General features: G+C 41.3%; 1 protein-coding gene across 6 annotated transcripts in view; it reads right to left on the bottom strand.

Moving 5' to 3' along the window:
- LOC112257946 (transcriptional regulator Erg) overlaps nucleotides 1-20,670 on the bottom strand; it is a 103,615-nt gene extending 82,945 nt beyond the window's left edge. For 4 of the 6 annotated variants that reach the window (XM_042326875.1, XM_042326879.1, XM_042326880.1 and 1 more), the window contains exon 1: nucleotides 20,508-20,670. The gene's annotated coding sequence lies outside the window, so the exon portion shown is untranslated. Of the gene's footprint in view, nucleotides 1-10,462; nucleotides 10,563-20,507 lie in introns of all 6 variants that reach the window. The other 2 variants (XM_042326877.1, XM_042326878.1) reach the window with 1 other exon arrangement.
- Between the last annotated feature and the right edge of the window lie 226 nt (nucleotides 20,671-20,896).

Genomic DNA, 20,896 nt, shown 5'->3' with positions numbered 1-20,896 from the left:
TTAAGACAAATAAATATAGCCTACACACTAAACCACAATACAATGACTCAGTCAAATTGAAGTACATTGAGAAACATATGCATGAGCCATACTATAGTCAGTGTATATTTATTTCTATGGGACAATCAAACAAATGGTACAGCACCAATACATTGACTGACTGGATATTCTCTGACATTATCTGACATACAGTCCATTCGGAAAGTATTCAGACACCTTGCCTTTTTCCCCCTCATCAATCTACACACAATACCCCATAATGACAAAGCAAAAACAGCTTTTTAGAAATGAAAAAAACAAAACAAAACTGAAATATTACATTTACATAAGTTTTCAGACCCTTTACTCAGTACTTTGTTGAAGCACCTTTAGCAGCGATTACAGCCTTGAGTCTTCTTTGGTATGATGCTACAAGCTTGGCACACCTGTATGCAGATCCTGTAACTGGCGTGCAAAACAAACACTCAACTTTGGCGCCATATGTCAAAGTATTGTTGGCAAACGACATGCGCTCCATGACAGGGTCTGAATAATTTTCAAATGCACTGTAGCTGGTATCATTCGCCTAAATAAATGTAGTTCTCAGGTAGTAACCGGAGGACTGTTGGCAGGCGGCATGTCTTTGAACTTGCCTACCAATCTAATAGAACATGTCCAGCAAAACACTAAACACTGATGTTAGCCAACAAGGTGAATCAATCCACCAAAGAGGAGAAAGAGAATGACCTGGAGAATGACCTGTTGCTACCAGAAAAGGGCAACTAGTGAAGAACAAACACCATTGTAAATACAACTCATATTTATGTTCCCTTTTGTACTTAGCTATTTGCAAATTGTTACAACACTGTAGTCACTAATGTAGACATAATATGACATTTGAAATGTCTGTTTCTGGAACGTTTGAGGTAATATTTACTATTCACTTTTAATTGTTAATTTCACTTTTATTTATCCATTGCACTTGCTTTGGCAATGTAAACACATGCTCCTTGAATTGGAGAGAGAGAGACAGAGAGAGACAGAGAGAGAGAGAGAGAGAGAGAGAGCGCCAAGGACTGTTCACCCCAATCCATAAAAGTGGAGACAAATTGGTTAAAATTAGCAAAAACAGACATATCCCCCCCCAGTTGAAGTCGGAAGTTTACATACACTTAGGTTGGAGTCATTAAAACTCGTTTTTCAACCACTCCACAAATTCATTGTTAACAAACTATAGCTTTGGCAAGTTGGTTACTTTGTGCACGACACAAGTAATTTTTCCAACAATTGTTTACAGACAGATTATTTCACTTACAATTCACTGTATCACAATTCCAGTGGGTCAGAAGTTTACATACACTAAGTTGACTGTGCCTTTAAACAGCTTGGAAAATTCCAGAAAATGATGTCATGGCTTTATAAGCTTCTGATAGGCCAATTGACATAATTTGAGTCAATTGGAGGTGTACGTGTGGATGTATTTCAAGGCCTACCTTCAAACTCAGTGCCTCTTTGCTTGACATCATGGGAAAATTTTTAAAAATCAGCCAAGTTCCCAGAAAAAATTGTAGACCTTCACAAGTCTGGTTCATCCTTGAGAGCAATTTCCAAACGCCTGAAGGTACCACGTTCATCTGTACAAACAACACTACGCAAGTATAAACACCATGGGACCACGCAGCCATCATGCCACTCAGAAAGGAGACGCGTTCTGTCTCCAAGAGATTAACGTACTTTGGTACGAAAAGCGCAAATTAATCCCAGAACAAAAGCAAAGGACCTTGTGACGATGCTGGAGGAAACAGGTACAAAAGTACCTATATCCACAGTAAAACGAGTCCTATATTGACATAACCTGAAAGGCCGCTCAGCAAGGAAAAAGCCACTGCTCCAAAACTGTGATTTAAAAAGCCTGACTACAGTTTGCAACTGCACATGGGGACAAAGATCGTACTATTTGGAGAAATGTCCTCTGCTCTGATGAAACAAAAATAGAACTGTTTGGTCATAATGACCATCGTTATGTTCGGAGGAAAATGGGGGAAGCTTGCAAGCCGAAGAACACCATCCCAAAAGTGAAGCACAGGGGTGGCAGCATCATGTTGTGGGGGTGCTTTGCTGCAGGAGGGACTGATGCACTTCACAAATTATATGGCATCATGAGAAGGAAAACTATGTGGATATATTGAAGCAACATCTCAAGACATCAGTCAGGAAATTAAGGCTTGGTCGCAAATTGGTCTTCCAAATGAACAATGACCCCAAGCATACTTCCAAAGTTGTGGCAAAATGGCTTAAGGACAACAAAGTCAAGGTATTGGAGTGGCCATCACAAAGCCCTGACCTCAATCCTATAGAACATTTGTGGGCAGAACTGAAAAAGCTAGGGCGAGCAAGAAGGCCTACAAACCTGACTCAGTTACACCAGCTCTGTCAGGAGGACTGGGCCAAAATTCACCCAACTTGTGGAAGGCTACCCGAAACGTTTGACCCAAGTTAAACAATTTAAAGACAATGCTACCAAATACTAATAGAGTGTATGTAAACTTCTGACCCGCTGGAAATGTGATTAAAGAAATAAAAGCAGAAATAAATCATTCTCTCAACTATTATTCTGACATTTCACATTCTTAAAATAAAGTGGTGATCCTAACTGACCGAAAACAGGTAATTGTTACTAGGATTAAATGTCAGGGATTGTGAAAAACTGAGTTTCAATGTATTTGGCTAAGGTGTATGTAAACTTCCGACTTCAACTATATATATCAATGAATTGGCGAGGGCACTAGAACAGTCTGCAGCACCCGGCCTCACCCTACTAGAATCAGAAGTCAAATGTCTACTGTCGCCAACTGTAACGGCCGTCGTCGGTGGAAGAAGGTGAGGACCAAGGCGCAGCGTGGTAAGTGTTCATGATTTTTAATATAATCAAAACTGAACACTAAACAAAATAACAACTAGGAAGAACGAACAAACTAAACAGTCCTGTCTAGTGATGACACACAAAACAGAAAAGAAACACTCACGAAACACAGGTGGAAAAAGGCTAAAAAGTATGATTCTCTTTTTTTATTTTATTTTTACCCCTTTTTCTCCCCAATTTTGTGGTATCCAATTGTTTTAGTAGCTACTTTCTTGTCTCATCGCTGCAACTCCCGTACGTGCTCGGGAGAGACAAAGGTTGAATGTCATGCGTCCTCCGATACACAACCCAACCAAGCCGCATTGGATCTTAACACAGCGCGCATCCAACCCGGAAGCCAGCCGCACCAATGTGTCAGCGGAAACACCGTGCACCTGGCAACCTTGGTTAGCGTGCACTTCGTCCAGCCCGCCACAGGAGTCACTGGTGCGCGATGAGACAATGATATCCTTACCGGCCAAACCCTCCCTAACCCGAACAACGCCTTGCCAATTGTGCGCCGCCCCAAAAAGCTGTGAACGAGCTGAGAGACAAGGCAAGAAGGGCCTTCTATGCCATCAAAAGGAACATAAAATTCAACATACCAATTAGGATCTGGCAAACAATACTTGAATCCGTTAACCCATTGCCCTTTATGGTTGTGAGGTCTGGGGACTGTTCACCAACCAAGAACGCACAAAATGGGACAAACACCAAACTGCAAGCAATTCCCAAACCTAACATTAAAAAGCCTTAAGTCAGAATACCTGACCACTGTGACTCACCCAAAATTAAGGAAAGCTTTGACTATGTACAGTCTCAGTGAGCATAGCCTTGCTATTGAGAAAGGCTGCTGTAGGCAGACCTGGCTCTCAAGAGAAGACAGGCTATGCGCACACTGCCCACAAAATGAGGTGGAAACTGAGCCGTGCTTCCTAACCTCCTGCCAAATGTATGACCATATTAGAAATAAAATAAATAAAACTAAAACAATTTTGATAAACTTCCATATCTACTGGGTGAAATACCACGTGCCATCACAGCAGCAAGATTTGTGACCTGTTGCCACAAGAAAAGAGCAACCAGTGAAGAACAAACACCATTGTAAATACAACCCATATTTATTTGTTTTCCCTTTTGTACTTTAACTATTTGCATATCGTTACAACACTGTACATAGACATAATATGATATTTGAAATATCTTTATTCTTTTGGAACTTCTGTGAGTGTAATGTTTACTATTACTTTTTATTGTTTATTTCACTTTTGTTTATTATCTACTTCACTTGCTTTGGCAATGTTAACATATGTTTCCCATGCCAGTAAAGCCCTTAATTTAATTAAATTAAATTGAGAGAGATAGAGACCCCCAGCTGTGAAAGGAGGTGATTACTTGCAGATTGGGTGAGCTCTCTCTGACTCACTCACTCTAGTCCAGCAAAGTAGATGACTCATATCTGACTGGACTTTCATTCACTTCTACATTATATCATCTTTGTGCATTTTCCGTCAGAGTGGAAACCAAATTTATCTCTATGTTGTGTAATACTACAGTATACTGTATGAATGTATCTGAATAGCCCTGAGTAGCTTGAATAGTCTACATCATTACAAGCAATTCGTAATTTTAACTGTGGTCCCAGCATTGATATACACTGCTCAAAAAAATAAAGGGAACACTTAAACAACACAATGTAACTCCAAGTCAATCACACTTCTGTGAAATCAAACTGTCCACTTAGGAAGCAACACTGATTGACAATAAATTTCACATGCTGTTGTGCAAATGGAATAGACAACAGGTGGAAATTATAGGCAATTAGCAAGACACCCCCAATAAAGGAGTGGTTCTGCAGGTGGGGACCACAGACCACTTATCAGTTCCTATGCTTCCTGGCTGATGTTTTGGTCACTTTTGAATGCTGGCGGTGCATTCACTCTAGTGGTAGCATGAGACGGAGTCTACAACCCACACAAGTGGCTCAGGTAGTGCAGCTCATCCAGAATGGGATATCAATGCGAGCTGTGGCAAGAAGGTTTGCTGTGTCTGTCAGTGTAGTGTCCAGAGCATGGAGGCGCTACCAGGAGACAGGCCAGTACATCAGGAGACGTGGAGGAGGCCGTAGGAGGGCAACAACCCAGCAGCAGGACCGCTACCTCCGCCTTTGTGCAAGGAGGAGCACTGCCAGAGCCCTGCAAAATGACCTCCAGCAGGCCACAAATGTGCATGTCTGCTAAAACGGTCAGAAACAGACTCCATGAGGGTGGTATGAGGGCCCGACGTCCACAGGTGGGGGTTGTACTTACAGCCCAACACCGTGCAGGATGTTTGGCATTTGCCAGAGAACACCAAGATTGGCAAATTCGCCACTGGCGCCCTGTGCTCTTCACAGATGAAAGCAGGTTCACACTGAGCACGTGACAAACGTGAGAACGTTCTGCTGCCTGCAACATCCTCCAGCATGACCGGTTTGGCGGTGGGTCAGTCATGGTGTGGGGTGGCATTTCTTTGGGGGGCCGCACAGCCCTCCATGTGCTCGCCAGAGGTAGCCTGACTGCCATTAGGTACCGAGATGAGATCCTCAGACCCCTTGTGAGACCATATGCTGGTGCGGTTGGCCCTGGGTTCCTCCTAATGCAAGACAATGCTAGACCTCATGTGGCTGGAGTGTGTCAGCAGTTCCTGCAAGAGGAAGGAATTGATGCTATGGACTGGCCCGCCCGTTCCCCAGACCTGAATCCAATTGAGCACATCTGGGACATCATGTCTCGCTCCATCCACCATGTCACGTTGCACCACAGACTGTCCAGGAGTTGGCGGATGCTTTAGTCCAGGTCTGGGAGGAGATCCCTCAGGAGACCATCCCCCACCTCATCAGGAGCATGCCCAGGCATTGTAGGGAGGTCATACAGGCACGTGGAGGCCACACATACTACTGAGCCTCATTTTGACTTGTTTTAAGGACATTACATCAAAGTTGGATCAGCCTGTAGTGTGGTTTTCCACTTTAATTTTGAGTGTGACTCCAAATCCAGACCTCCATGGATTGATAAATTTGATTTCCATTGATGATTTTTGTGTGATTTTGTTGTCAGCACATTCAACTATGTAAAGAAAAAAGTATTTAATAAGAATATTTCATTCATTCAGATCTAGGATGTGTTATTTTAGTGTTCCCTTTATTTTTTTGAGCAGTGTATTTTGCTTCTTCGTCTCATGGAGACTAGATACTTCCACTATGAGAAGGGTGATGATTATGCTAACCAAGTTGTTCAAATTACAAACTCCTCAGGTTAACACCTTACCATTGGTGAAGAACAGGACCAAAGTAACAATACCTTCACAGCAGCTGATTTAATGACATCAACCACTCTTGTCATTAAAGTAACAGTAAGTACTGTCATTAGTGTGACCCCCTCATCATTAATGTGACCTTCTTTGCTGTTACTGTTCCTGTGGTTATTGAGTTGAGGAGTAGGCTCTAGTGTACAGTAGTGTGGACCAGCAGAGAGCAGGTTTACCACGTGATAAAAGGCCTTTAACGGGCGAGAGGCGGCCCGTAAAGCTCTTCTTTACCAAGCTTTACCATGGCCTCTGTGCACGCCACACTATAGCCACTGCCCCTCGTAACCCCTTGGGCCCCCTCCTGCAAGTGTGCTAGCAATCAGACACAACGCTGTGCTGAGCAGGAAATCTAAAATTAAGTTTTACTACCTATAATGGAATATTTACGGGATGGTTTAATTAGCCGTCACAGGGCGAAGAAACTGCAGCTCGCCGACAAAAACAAAGATGTTGGACCTGGTTCATGGGGATGGTGAAGCTGGGATAGAGGGGTAGGTGACGTTGGTGTGGCTAAGGCACTGGTGGACATATCGCCATGAGCGCAGACAGACTCATACTTGTGCGATGTCTCGCTCGCACTTATACACATATACTTTAACAGGCTCACACTGCACTTACACTCACACACACATACACACACGCACAAACATATACACACATACACACACGTTTTCAATTAGCCAGCCAGCCAGGCCTGTGCTGTGTCTGTGCAGGGCCAAGTGTGGGGTTTACCACCTCATTCCTTCCCCCTGGTTCAGCCAGGCCTGGCCTTTATGGCCGTCTACAGCACCATTCCTCGGCTTTTATATGGTAGCTGCATGCATTCTATTGTGTCACAGTGGCCGACTGCGACACTGCTGCGCTTCACTTCACACATAAAAGTATACGCACATGTGCACATGCACACAGCTACCCTGATACACAGACAGGTATTCACACTGTACTACCCTATGGCTGTGTATCTGAAGATTCTATTGCACTTTTTCTGTGACATTGCTGTGCCTCAGTTCACTCTCTCTTGCAAGCACAGTCGCACACACACACACACACACACACACATACACACACACACATATACACACACACACATACACACACACACATTAATACAGTGTATGGTGGCTGTGAGGATTAGAATGCATCAGACTGCCTTTACTCTACTCTGCATTTCCAGCATTCAAAGATGTGTTGAAGACCCAGCTCCCATCACCTCAGCAGAAGAGGACACTTGAACCCATAATTGTAAGAAATACAGTTTCCATATCTCAATATTGACAAAAAAATGTTTGCAGTAAATCAGCCATTACAATATTTGCTTTGGTCTTTGTAATTGACCGTTGTCTGTCTATCATATTTCCCAATTGTCCATCTATACCTGAGATGGAAGAGGAAGAGAGGAAGATAAAATATAATCTGTCGGCTACTTGGGGAAATGACAGAAAGTGGGTCTCTCTTTCTCTCTTGCTTTTCTCTATCTCTCTTTCTCTGACACTGAACCAACAACCCTGACAAAAAATGCATTCTCATGTACAGCCTCAATACTTGTATACACACTATCATTACTGTATTTCTACTGTATGAGGACCTTCCTGAGCCACTCTCATGTCCTCTGCACCCTCCCTTTCCCCATACATGCCACAGCTTGTGTGTGCCCAGACAGGGCTGTGGCTGAGGCGAGGACAGAGCTGGGCTAGACTGGTTGATAGATTGGGTGTTGGGGTCCAATATGACTTGTATAAATCTATACAGCCCCATAGGCAACTACGAATAAACATTGCGACACCACACCTCTCAGAAATCCCATCACATCTTTCTCACCATCACCAGTCCAACCATACATTTTTTACATTTTAGTCATTTTAGCAGATGCTCTTATCCAGAGTGACTTACAGTAAGTGGATACATTTTCACACTTTTCATACATACTTTTTCACAAGTGTTGCTCAATATCGAGGCTTCTGTGGTGGCTGGGGCATAAGCAGAGGTTGAATTGTTTAAGCTGTCTGCCAGGTGCTCCGACAGTGGTGAGTTTTTCGAGTGATTTCTCCCTAATTCCACCCCTGGGCGGTACCAATGATGTGTATAAATCCTGGATGAATGACAGGGGGCGCTGTATTGAAGCCCCTGTGCAGCTATCTTGGTACTCCAAAATTTTGGAAGCTATAGAAATGCATTTATTCATGTCTTCATTCATTTTTTGACACATTTATTCTATTATATACACATGCAATAGGAAAGTACATTACAGCCTTATTCTAAAATGGATTAAATAGTTTTTTCCCCCTCATTCATCTAGACACCACACCCCATAATGACAAAGCAGAAACAGGTTTTTTTAAATTTTACTAATTTATGAGAAAATATCAACTGAAACGTTACATTTACATAGGTATTCAGACCTTTTACTCAGTACTTTGTTGAAGCACCTTATGCAGCAATTACAGCCTTGAGTCTTCTTGGGTATGATGCTACAAGCTTGGCCCACCTGTATTTGGGGAGTTTCTCCCATTTTTCTCTGTAGATCCTCTCAAGCTCTGTCTGGTCGGATGGGGAGCGTCGCTGCACAGCTATTTTCAGGTCTCTCCAGAGATTTTCGATCGCGTTCCGGTCAGGGCTCTGGCTGGGCCACTCAAGGACATTCTGAGACTTGTACCGGAGCCACTCTTGTGTTGTCTTGGCTGTGTGCTTAGGGTCCTTGTCCTGTTGGAAGGTGAACCTTTGCCACAGTCTGAGGTCCTGAGAGCCCTGAAGCAGGTTTTCATCAAGAATCTCTCTTGTTCTTTGCTCCGTTCATCTTTCCCTTGTTCCTGACTATTATCCCAGTCTTTGCCGCTGAAAAACATCCCCACAGCATGAAGCTGTCACCACCATGCTTCACTGTAGGGATGGTGCCAGGTTTCCTCCAGACGTGACGCTTGGCATTCAGGCCAAAGAGAAAAGTCTTGTTTCTATTTGTCTGAGAGTCCTTCAGTTACCTTTTGTCAAACTCCAAGTGGGCTGTCATGAGCCTTTTACTGAGGAGTGGCTTATGTCTGGCCACTATCATAAAGGCTTGATTGGTGGAGTGATGCAGAGATTGTTGTCCTTTTGGAAGGTTATCCCATCTCCACATACTCTAGGAAGAGTCTTGGTGATTCCAAATGTATTCAATTTAAGAATGATGGAGGCCACTGTGTTCTTGCGGGTCTTCAATGCCGCAGAAATGTTTTGGTACCCTTCCCCAGATCTGTGGCTCGACACAATCCTGTCTCAGAGCTCTATGGACAATTCCTCCAACCTCATGGCTTGGTTTTTGCTCTGACATGCACTGTCAACTGTGGGACCTTATATGGGCAGGTGTGTGTCTTTCCAAATCATCTCCAATCAATTGAATTTACCACAGGTGGACTCCAATCAAGTTGTAGAAACATTTCAAGGATGATCAATGGAAACAGGATGCACCTGAGCTCAATTTCGAGTCTCATAGCAAAGGGTCTGAATACTTATGTAAATAATAAAATTATGGAGTATTATGTGCAGATTGCTGAGAATAAATGAATATTTAATACATTTTAGAATAAGGCTGTAATGTAACAAAATGTGGAAAAAGTCAAGGGGTCTGAATACTTTCCGAATGTACTGTACATATATATATTTAAAAAAATGTTCTACTGTAGGTAACGTTAGCCATCTTTAGCCAGCTGTACCTGTGCCAAAACAACAGAATTTGTATCATATAGCTTGCTGTCCAACTTGTTTTTAAATAGTGAGCCAACATGTTTTCAGCACTTTTATTTCCATGACTGATCAAAACATTCTTATACTCTCTCTCATCTCTCTTCAGCAGACATACAGTGAGCAATAAGTTTGGAACATCAAATCGGAATAGAATCGCGGTGTCGAATCGCAATACATTGTGAGAATCAGGTGATTTGTGAGAATCACAATACATATTGTATCGGCACCTAAGTATTATGATAATATTGTGAGGTCTGTGGCAATAAGCCCCCTCTCTTTCCGTTTACTGTAACCAGCATCTTCACCCACTGAGCCCCTGACTGACACCACCATCACACTAAGATGGCGCCGGAGCAGAAGGCAGACGTTTTATGTGCCCCCAACCGATTGTGTTTTTTGTTTGTTTATCTGCATTGTTTGTAACTTATTTTGTTACATTTTTTGAACATAATGTTGCCGCTACCGTCTCTTATGACCGAAAAATAACTTCTAGACATCAGGACTGCGATTACTCACCACGGACTAGCAGAATCCTTTTTCTTCTTTCAAAAATCTGACGAGCCCGAGGTGGAAGATATACGGCTCCCTTGGGAACATTGGCCCCGTCCCCAGTGATCTGCATGAAGAGGAGGTGGAGAAAAAGAGGCGGGAGGGCGGGCTGCCATCTGAGGAGTCGGAGGCGATCGAATAAACCCCCACTCCCCTCAATTCTGCTTGCAAACATGCAAACTTCCAACAGGACATTAAAAACTGTAACATCTTATGCTTTGTGGAGTCATGGCTGAACGACAACAATATCAACATACAGCTGGCTGGCTATACGATACAACAGCAGCGTCTGGTAAGACAAGGTCTATATATTTTTTTAAACAACAGCTGGTGCACGATATCTAAGGAAGGCTCGAGCTATTGCTCACCTGAGGTAGAGTTTCTCATGATAAGCTGCAGACCACATTACCTACAGAGAGAGTTTTCACCTATACTCTTTGTAGCTGTTTACATACCACCACAGTCCGAGGCTTGCACTAAGATAGCATTGAATGAGCTGTATTCCGCGATAAGCAAGTGAGAAAACGCTCACCCAGAGGGGGCGCTCCTAGTAGCCGGGGACTTTAATGCAAGGAAACTTAAATCAGTTTTACCAAATTTCTATCAGCATGTTAAATGTGCAACCAGAGGGAAAATAACTCTGGACCACCTATACTCCACACACAGAAATGCATACAAAGCTCTCCCTTGCTCTCCATTTGGCAAATCTGACCATAATTCCATCCTCCTGATTCCTGCTTACAAGCAAAAATTAAGCAGGAAGCACAAGTGACTAGATCAATAAAAAAGTGGTCAGATGAAGCAGATGCTAAGCTACAGGACTGTTTTGCCAGCACAGACTGGAATATGTTCCCGGGATTCCTCCAATGGCATAGAGGAGTACAGCGCTTCTGTCATTGGCTTAATCAATAAGTGCATTGATGACTCCGTCCCCATAGTGACCATACGTACATAACCCAACCAGAAGCCATGGATTACAGGCAGCATCCGCACTGAGCTAAAGGCTAGAGCTGCCACTTTCAAGGAGCGGAACTCTAAGCCAGAAGCTAATAAGAAATACTGCCCTCTGACAAACCATCAAACAAGCGAAGCGTCAATACAGGACTGATATCGAGTCGTACTACACCGGCTCTGATGCACATCGGATGTGGCAGGGCCTGCAAACCATTACAGACTACAAAGGGAAGCACAGCCGAGAGCTGCCCAGTGACACAAGCCGCTTCGAAGCAAATAACACTGAAACATGCATGAGAGCACCAGCTGTACCAGAAGACTGTGTGATCACGCTCTCGCCGCCCATGTGAGTAAGACCTTTAGACAGGTAAACATTCACAAGGCCATAGTAGCCAGACGGATTACCAGGACGTGTACTGTAAGTGTCTTCACTGAAATTTTCAACCGCTCCCTGTCCGAGTCTGTAATACCAACATATTTTAGCAGACCACCATAGTGCCTGTGCCCAAGAACACTAAGGTAACCTGCCTAAATGACTACCGCCCCGTAGCACTCATGTCTGTAGCCATGAAGTGCTTTGAAAGGCTGGTCATGGCTCACATTAACACTATCATCCCAGAAACCTTAGACCCTCTCCAATTTGCATACCGCCCCAACAGATCCACAGATAATGCAGTCTCTATTGCACTCCACACTGCCCTTTCCCACCTGGACAAAAGGAACACCTATGTGAGAATGCTATTCATAGACTCGAAACTGGATCGTGGACTTCCTGTAATAACACACCCGCCACGCTGATCCTCAACACAGGTGCCCCTCAGGGGTGTGTGCTCAGCCCCCTCCTTTACTCCCTGTTCAGTCATGACTGCACGGCCAGGCACGACTCCAACACCATCATAAAATTTTCAGATGACACACCAGTGATAGGCCTGATCACCGACAACAACGAGACAGCCTATAGGGAAGAGGTCATAGAGCCAGGACAACAACCTCTCCCTCAACGTGATCAAGACAAAGGACATGATCGTGGACTACAGGAAAAAGAGGACCGAGCACTCCCCCATTCTCATCGACAGGGCTGCAGTGGAGCAGGTTGAGAGCTCCAAGTTCCTTGATGTCCACATCACCAACAAACTAACATGGTCCGAGCACACAAGACAGTTGTGAAGCGAGCACGACAAAACCTATTCCCCCCCCAGACTAAAAAGATTTGGCATGGGTCCTGAGATCCTCAAAACGTTCTACAACTGCACCATCGAGAGCATCTTAACTGGTTGCATCACTGCCTGGTATGGCAACTGCTTGGCCTCCAACCGCAAGGCACTACAGAGGGTAGTGCGAACGGCCCAGTACATCACTGTGGCCAAGTTGCCTGCCATCCAGGACCTCTATACCAGGCGGTGTCAGAGGAAGGCCCTAAAAATTGTCAAAGACTTCAGCCACTCTAGTCATAGACTGTTCTCTCTGCTACCACACGGCAAGCGGTACCATATAGCGCCAAGTCTAGGTCCAAGAGGCTTCTAAACAGCTTCTACCCCCAAGCCATAAGACTCCTGAACATCTAGTCAAATGGTCAACCGATTATGATTTTTCAACGCCAATACCGATACCGATTATTGGATGACCCAAAAAATCCGATGCCGATTAATCTGCCAATTAAAAAGAAATGTATTTGTAATAATGACAATTACAACAATACTGAATGAACACTTATTTTAACTTAATATAATACATCAATAAAAATCCATTTAGCCTCAAATAAATAATGAAATATGTTCAATTTGGTTTAAATAATGCAAAAACAAAGTGCAGTATGTAAAAGTAAAAGTGCAATATGTGCCATGTAAAAAAGCTAACGTTTGAGTTCCTTGCTCAGAACATGAGAACATATGAAAGTTGGTGGTTCCTTTTAACATGAGACTTCAATATTCCAAGGTAAGAGGTTTTAGGTTGTAGTTAATATAGTATTTATATGACTATTTCTCTCTATACCATTTGTATTTCATGTACCTTTGACTATTGGATGTTCTTATAGGCACTATAGTATTGCAAGTGTAACAGTATAGCTTCCGTCCCTCTCCTCGCCCCTACCTGGGCTCGAACCAGGAATACATTGACAACAGCCAAGGGGAATAACTACTCAAAGTCTCAGAGCGAGTGACGTTTGAAAAGCTTTTAGCGCGCACCCCGCTAACCAGCTAGCCATTTCACATCGGTTACACCAGCCATTAGGCTTGAAGTCGTAAACAGCGCTGTGCTTACGAAGAGCCTCTGGCAAAACGCACAAAAGTGCTGTTTGAATGAATGCTTACGAGCCTGCTGCTGCCTACCATCGCTCAGTCAGACTGCTCTATCAAATCATAGATTTAATTCTAACATAATAACACACAGAAATACGAGCCTTTGGTCATTAATATGGTCAAATCCGGAAACTATGATTTCAAAAAAAAACTTTTATTATTTCAGTGAAATACGGAACAGTTCGATATTTTATCTAATGGGTGGCATCCCTAAGTCTAAATATTCTTGTTACATTGCACAACCTTCAATGTTATGTCATAATTACATAAAATTCTGGCAAATGAGTTCGCAATGAGCCAGGCTGCCCAAACTGTTGCATATACCCTGACTCTGCATGCAATGAATGCAAGAGAAGTGACACAATTTCACCTGGTTAATATTGCCTGCTAACCTGGATTTCTTTTAGCTAAATATGCAGGTTTCAAAATATATACTTCTGTGTATTGATTTTAAGAGAGGCATTGGTGTTTATGGTTAGGTACAGTCGTCCAACGATTGTGCTTTTTTCACAAATGCGCTTTTGTTAAATCATCCCCCAGCGTTGCATCAATTATATGCAACGCAGGACACGCTAGATAAACTAGTAATATCATCAACCATGTGTAGTTATAACTAGTGATTATGATTGCTTGATTGTTTTTTATCAGATAAGTTTAATGCTAGCTAGCAACTTACCTTGGCTTCCACTGTATTCGCGTAACAGGCAGGCTCCTTGTGGAGTGCAATGAGAGGCAGGTGGTTAGAGCGTTGGACTAGTTAACTGCAAGATTGGATCCCCCGAGCTGACAAGGTCGTTCTGCCCCTGACAAAGGCAGTTAACCCACCGTTCCTAGGCCGTCATTGAAAATAAGAATGTGTTCTTAACTGACTTGCCTAGTTAAATAAAGGTATATAAAAATATATATATATAATAAATCAATTGTAAAAATCTGCAAAATCGGCGCCCAAAAATACCGATTTCCGATTTTTATGAAAACTTGAAATCGCCCTAATTAATTGGCCAGATTAATCGGTCGACCTCTAACCTCAACTAGCCGGTGCCCCCGCACATTGACTCTGTACTGGCACCCCCTGTATATATTGTTATTTTTTACTGCTGCTCTCTAATTACTTGTTACTTTTATCTGTTATTCTTATCCGTATTTTTTGAAACTGCACTGTCGGTTAGGGACTCGTAAGTAAGCATTTCACTGTAACGTCTACACCTGTTGTATTCGGCGCACGTGACTAATAAAAATTTGATTTGATTTGATATCCATGGATGTTGAAAAGTAGTTGAAATTTGGTCAGTCCACCCTGGTCTTGATGTTAATGTCAACAGACAGACCAGACTGGACCAAATCTGAACCTATTATAGACGTATGTTTCACAAGTTTGGATAGCACAGTACAGTACACTACTTAGAGCACAGTACGTAGAGCACATTATAGTACAGTACAATACAGTACAACACAGTACAGTACTGAGTACAGTTGGGCGATGTCAACCTTTGTCCTATCTTGACTAAGTACCCATAAAAAATTTGTGATATATAATGGTATCGCCCTCTATTGACCAAATCATAAAGGGCCTGGCTGCAGAGTACGCAACTCTGCTGTCTCCAGAATTATTCAATAATTAGCATTTTTGCCTAATCTTCCTCTATTATTAGGCCTAGACTTCTATACGTTGTAGGTAGGTTGTACCCACATTCCTAATAATAGGCTATGGAAATAAGCCTCTACAGATCGTTTCTTTCATAAGCTTTGCTCAGCTGTAATTTTTCTTTTGACTTCTTATAGAATTCTGATACCTAAGTTAGCGTCTGCACAGTTCTTCCACTAAATTTGTTTTTGTAAATTTTTCAATTTAATTATTAAAATAAGTCTGTGTGTATAGAGTTGTATGGTTTGTTAAACTTTGAAATCAATGTTTTTGTTTGCCATTCATTTATAGTAAAAACGTCAAACGTAATTCCGTTACCGTGGAATTACCCATAAGTAACCAATTTTGGAATTACGAGTAAATAAAAAAACTAAATCGAAGTCATATTTTTTGAACATGCACTTTGTTGAATCATTGGATCAGTTATTTCACTCAGAAACAAAGAGCCTACTGGGTAAATGTTCCGCCAAAATCTAATTCAGAAGACGTGACACATGGACCGGAAAAGACCTGGCAACCCAATGTTAAATGTTGCCTTTGGAATGGTGATCTACATTTTTATACGATAAAGGAGTAAACCAGATGTTGCAGAAGCGATCCCCACCACATAAATCACCAAGACATAAGCTTACAAAACAGCAGTAAATGATTTAATTATGCAGAATGGTCTGGGGTGTTAGTGGCTGTGTGTGTTACGTGTATGTGTATGTGGGATAAATGGGCTTTAACTACTAGCCTTGAGAAGAAAAAGTTGATTGGAGGAAATTTTAAGACATGACATTGTGGAAATATCTTATATAGTTTATACTGGTTCAAAAGTAGTTTTAAAAAATGTATTCATGTATATATCTATACATTATTGTGTTATAAATGGCTTATAAACAGTTGATAATATCTATAAATGTAGGTTTGGCCATAATTTATGTGCTCTCTGTCACCTGGAGCAGCAATGCAAATGGTCCAGGAACACAAGGAAAGCACAAAGGACAATGCCCAAGGACTAGTCACCATTGTGTATCTCTCTGTTACAGTATCTAGAGGACTGACTAATGTGACTGAATAATGATATAGTATCCATGTTTGATATCGCCCTGAAACGTGTTCACTGAGGATAACTGTGATGCTATCTATAGGGACGTATTATCTCTATGGTTACTTGTATCTGTACAGGGTGGACTCTGAATGACTGTATTATGCAAAGGTTTTCATTGTCTTCTCAGGAATTCTGTCTTATTTACATGAGTCTGATCTCCCACACAAGCCTTTAAATGCTGTGACATCCTGTGGAGATCAGGCCTGGCAGTGTTTAGGTTATTGTAAAATTGGTATCGTTTGATTGGTCAGTGGTGGTTGGTTTTGGATTGAAAGGTTGCACCTTCAGATGTTATAAATGGAATGAAATACCTTTGTTCGCTCGCTTATCCTGGTTCCAGTCCATGGAGGAAGGTTGTATGATCAATCCTCATTTCCTAGGCTTCTAGGCCTCTGGCCTAATAGGCATCTCTTTGTTCATGCTTTGTCTTCTAAGTTAACCTTAGGATCTACACTACCGTTCAAAAGTTTGGGGTCAATTAGAAATGTCCCTGTTTTTGAAATAAAAGCACATTTTTTTGTCCATTAAAATAACTTCAAATTGATCACAAATACAGTGTAGACACTGTTAATGTTGTAAATGACTATTGTAGCTGGAAACGGCAGATTTTTAATGGAATATCTACATAGGCGTACAGGGGCCCATTATCAGCAACCATCAATCATGGGTTCCAATGGCACATTGTGTTAGCTAATCCAAGTTTATCGTTTTAAAAGGCTAATTGATCATTAGAAAACCCTTTTGTAATTATGTTAGCACAGCTGAAAACTGTTGTACTGATTAAAGAAGCAATAAAACTTACCTTCTTTAGACTAGTTGAACATCTGGAGCATCAGCATTTGTGAGTTCAATTACAGGCTCAAACTGGCCAGAAACAAGGAACTTTCTTCTGAAACTCGTCAGTCTATTCTTGTTCTGAGAAATGAAGGCTATTCCATGAGAGAAATTGCCAAGAAACTGCAGATCTCATACAACGCTGTATACTGCTCCCTTCACAGAACAGCGCAAACTGTCTCTAACCAAAATAGAAAGTGGAGTGGGAGGCCCCGGTGCACAACTGAGCAAGAGGACAAGTATATTAGAGTGTCTAGTTTGAGAAACAGACGCCTCACAAGTCCTCAACTGACAGCTTCATTAAATAGTACCCGCAAAACACCAGTCTCAACATCAACAGTGAAGCGGTGACTCCAGGATGCTGGACTTCTAGGCAGAGTTCCTCTGTCCAGTGTCCGTGTTCTTTTGCCCATCTTAATCTTTTCTTTTTATTGGCCAGTCTGAGATATGGTTTTAGCTTTGCAACTCTGCCTAGAAGGCCAGCATCCCGGAGTCGCCCCTTCACTGTTGACATTGAGACTGGTGTTTTGCGGGTATAATTTAATGAAGCTGCCAGTTGAGGACTTGTGAGGCGTCTGTTTCTCAAACTAGACACTCTAATGTACTTGTCCTTTTGCTCAGTTGTGCACAGGGGGCCACCCACTCCCTTTTCTATTCTGGTTAGAGCCAGTGCTGATTCTCCAGATACTCAACTAGTCTAAAGAAGGCTAGTTTTATTGCTTCTTTAATCAGTACAACAGTTTTCAACTGTGAACACAGGAGTGATGGTTGCTGTTATTAATTAATGGGCCTCTGTACGCTTATGTAGATATTCCATAAAAAAATCTGACGTTTCCAGCTACAATCATCATTTACAACATTATCAATGTCTACACTGTATTTCTGATCAATTTGATGTTATTTTAATGGACAAAAATGTGCTTTTCTTTCAAAAACAATGACATTTCTAAGTGACCCCAAACTTTTGAACGGTAGTGTATATGCCTAGAAGTATGCTTTGTAATGCTTGTTAATGCTTGTAACTTTAGGTTAATGCCTTGTATAATGTTATCATTCATTGTATAATGTTAATTAAATAGCTGCCTTTGATATAGACAATTCTCAGACCAATTCTTGCTAGTCAGCATCAACTCATTGCCTAATGCTTGCTTGTACTGTATATTTTAATTATCTTTATGGAGTCAGATAAACATTTTAATAGGCTAATTGCTTAGTCTCATTACAAGTCGCATGTGATGTTTTTATAATATACTGTATATACACATGTCGAACTTCACTGCCCACTATATAAATCACTGTGTAGATTTAATTATAAATAGATGTAATAAATTGTGATTCTGCACTGAAAGCTAAGTTACAAAAATGATGACAGTACTGTACTGTTCTCATTACAAAAGCAGCTGATGGACTGATAACTCATTATTTAACTGATAAATGAAAGACATAGGCTATGTATATTTCCTTATGGTGGATTCTCTTCATCCTCAGATTTGCAACTTCTCTGTTTACACTAGCCTTGTATTTTGCCACATTGCTGCTTCATGTGTGAATGCAGCTATTAGCATACCGTAAATACCATAGTATATAGACAAACAAAATAATGATAGCAAATCAAACTATACAAGGAGCTTCTCATCTAAACCATATTGCACATAATGTTGCACACTTGATTAATGCAATTATTCACAAATGTGTGGGTATTTTAAAAGCCTTTAATTCAATTTGGCTAACAGAGCAAAAATGCTGTCTTGCAGGGACATGTGGTGTGGGAGAGCCGTTGTCTTTACTGTACGACTCAGAGGGAAGTATGTGGTGTTGATGTCTCCCACACTACCTCCGGAGGTAGCGTGGGAGACATCTCATAGCCCTGTCCTGTGGTCAATGACCAAAAGCACCATCTATAGTCTCATGGGTGGAATGTTATTCATATTTTTCATAATATCATAATTAATAAATAATACTTTTTAAAAAACAGATGAAAATCCGGTGTTTTGATGTTAAACAGTTTTGATATATTTCAATCTTCTGTGATGTATATAAAGTATAATATTTGGATGCAACCTCCAAATGGAATACATTTTAACTCTATTCATGACATGGTACAGGTGTCTTCTTTTTTTAAGCCAATAACCATGTGTTTGAGGTGTATACTTTTGTTTCAAAGTAGATTTGTTTAAGTCTACCAAGAATCCCTCTGTGTGACCCTGATTTAGCAGTCAGTGGTGAACAAGTATTCACATTGTTGATATTATTATACAGGGAGACAATTTCAGTTGTAAGTTGTGTTAGTTTGTTGCAGTCTAGTATTGATCATAACTAGAGCTATCGTATACTAATCATTATGATTAGTAAATGAGTAAATTGGCCTTGGCTGCTCAATATTCCAGGAATATTTCAGAATAGTCAATGAAAATCCCCATAAATCTGTTGTTGCATTCAGCATAGTTTTTAAAAATCCAAACATCATATAGGCCTAATTGTCAGATTGTTGTTATGTCCTATGAAATGTTAGACTCAAACCCCACTAAGGATAATACTAATAATAGCCCACAATTACCACATATCCACAGCAACTTTTGTCGGTATTGCATCAATAGTAGTAGGCTACGTGACAAATCCATAGCATACTCAATTGAAATTCAACCTTCTCATGTGAAAGGTTTTGATACAGGATGGTAGACTTTTTAAGAGAACAATAACACATTGTATTTTAAGTAATTCTAACCTATTTAGTCTACTTATTTGATCTCCTTTAGGACTTTCTTTATTCTTAAAAATGCTTCAGAAATTGTAAACTTGTAATGTTATGAACTAATGACAATTCATCAAATAAAATTATAGTTTCTAATTGACCTTTGGTTTCTTTGCAATTGTTTCACTAAAAGGTCTGCCATAAATGTAGCTAGCCTACTCATCAGGGAGCGAACAAACTATCTGACCTGTCAACTGTCACTCGCGGACCATCACTTCGGGGCATAATGCATCATCATTGAACATGCTCAATGCCCTCCCTTCCTAAAATTCACTACAAACTTTTCCATTGAAAAAGTTTGATAGAAACATTATAATGTAATACACTACAATTGAGATAAAGCTGCTCGGTCCAGATCAGCTACGGCGAAACATGCACAAACCGATACATCAACTTTTAGTTGTAAAAGTTTTGATAATAACGCTTCGACTTACAGTTTGGTCGTGAAACGTTGAATCGTTTTCGGTGAAGGAAACAGAAGGTGCCACACCGAGGGAAAGAATAAAGAACGAGGTTTCAGTTTTTTGTTGTCTCAATGAACTAACTGCTGGTTCAATGCGGCCAAACGGCATCTACTACTATGATATTGGAGAAAGGAGGCAAGTCATACACAACACACCACTGTGCGCACGTGAGAGAGAGAAAGCGTGAGCGAGAGAGAGACAGAGAGCCAACAATAACTTTTTGTTTGTTATCTCTGAATGTTATTTATCACGACTACCTCTTTTGAAAAAACAGATTTTTAATCTAAATGTGTTTTAGTGAGCATGCTTTTCTAGTATGTGTAAATGTATACTGCATTTGTAGTATAAAGTAGCCTATA

This window comes from Oncorhynchus tshawytscha, linkage group LG09, assembly GCF_018296145.1.
Source record: "Oncorhynchus tshawytscha isolate Ot180627B linkage group LG09, Otsh_v2.0, whole genome shotgun sequence".
In the NCBI taxonomy this organism is placed as follows: Eukaryota; Metazoa; Chordata; class Actinopteri; order Salmoniformes; family Salmonidae; genus Oncorhynchus; species Oncorhynchus tshawytscha.
Note: the sequence above shows the minus strand (reverse complement) of the source record. Positions and strands in the feature narration are given on the sequence as shown.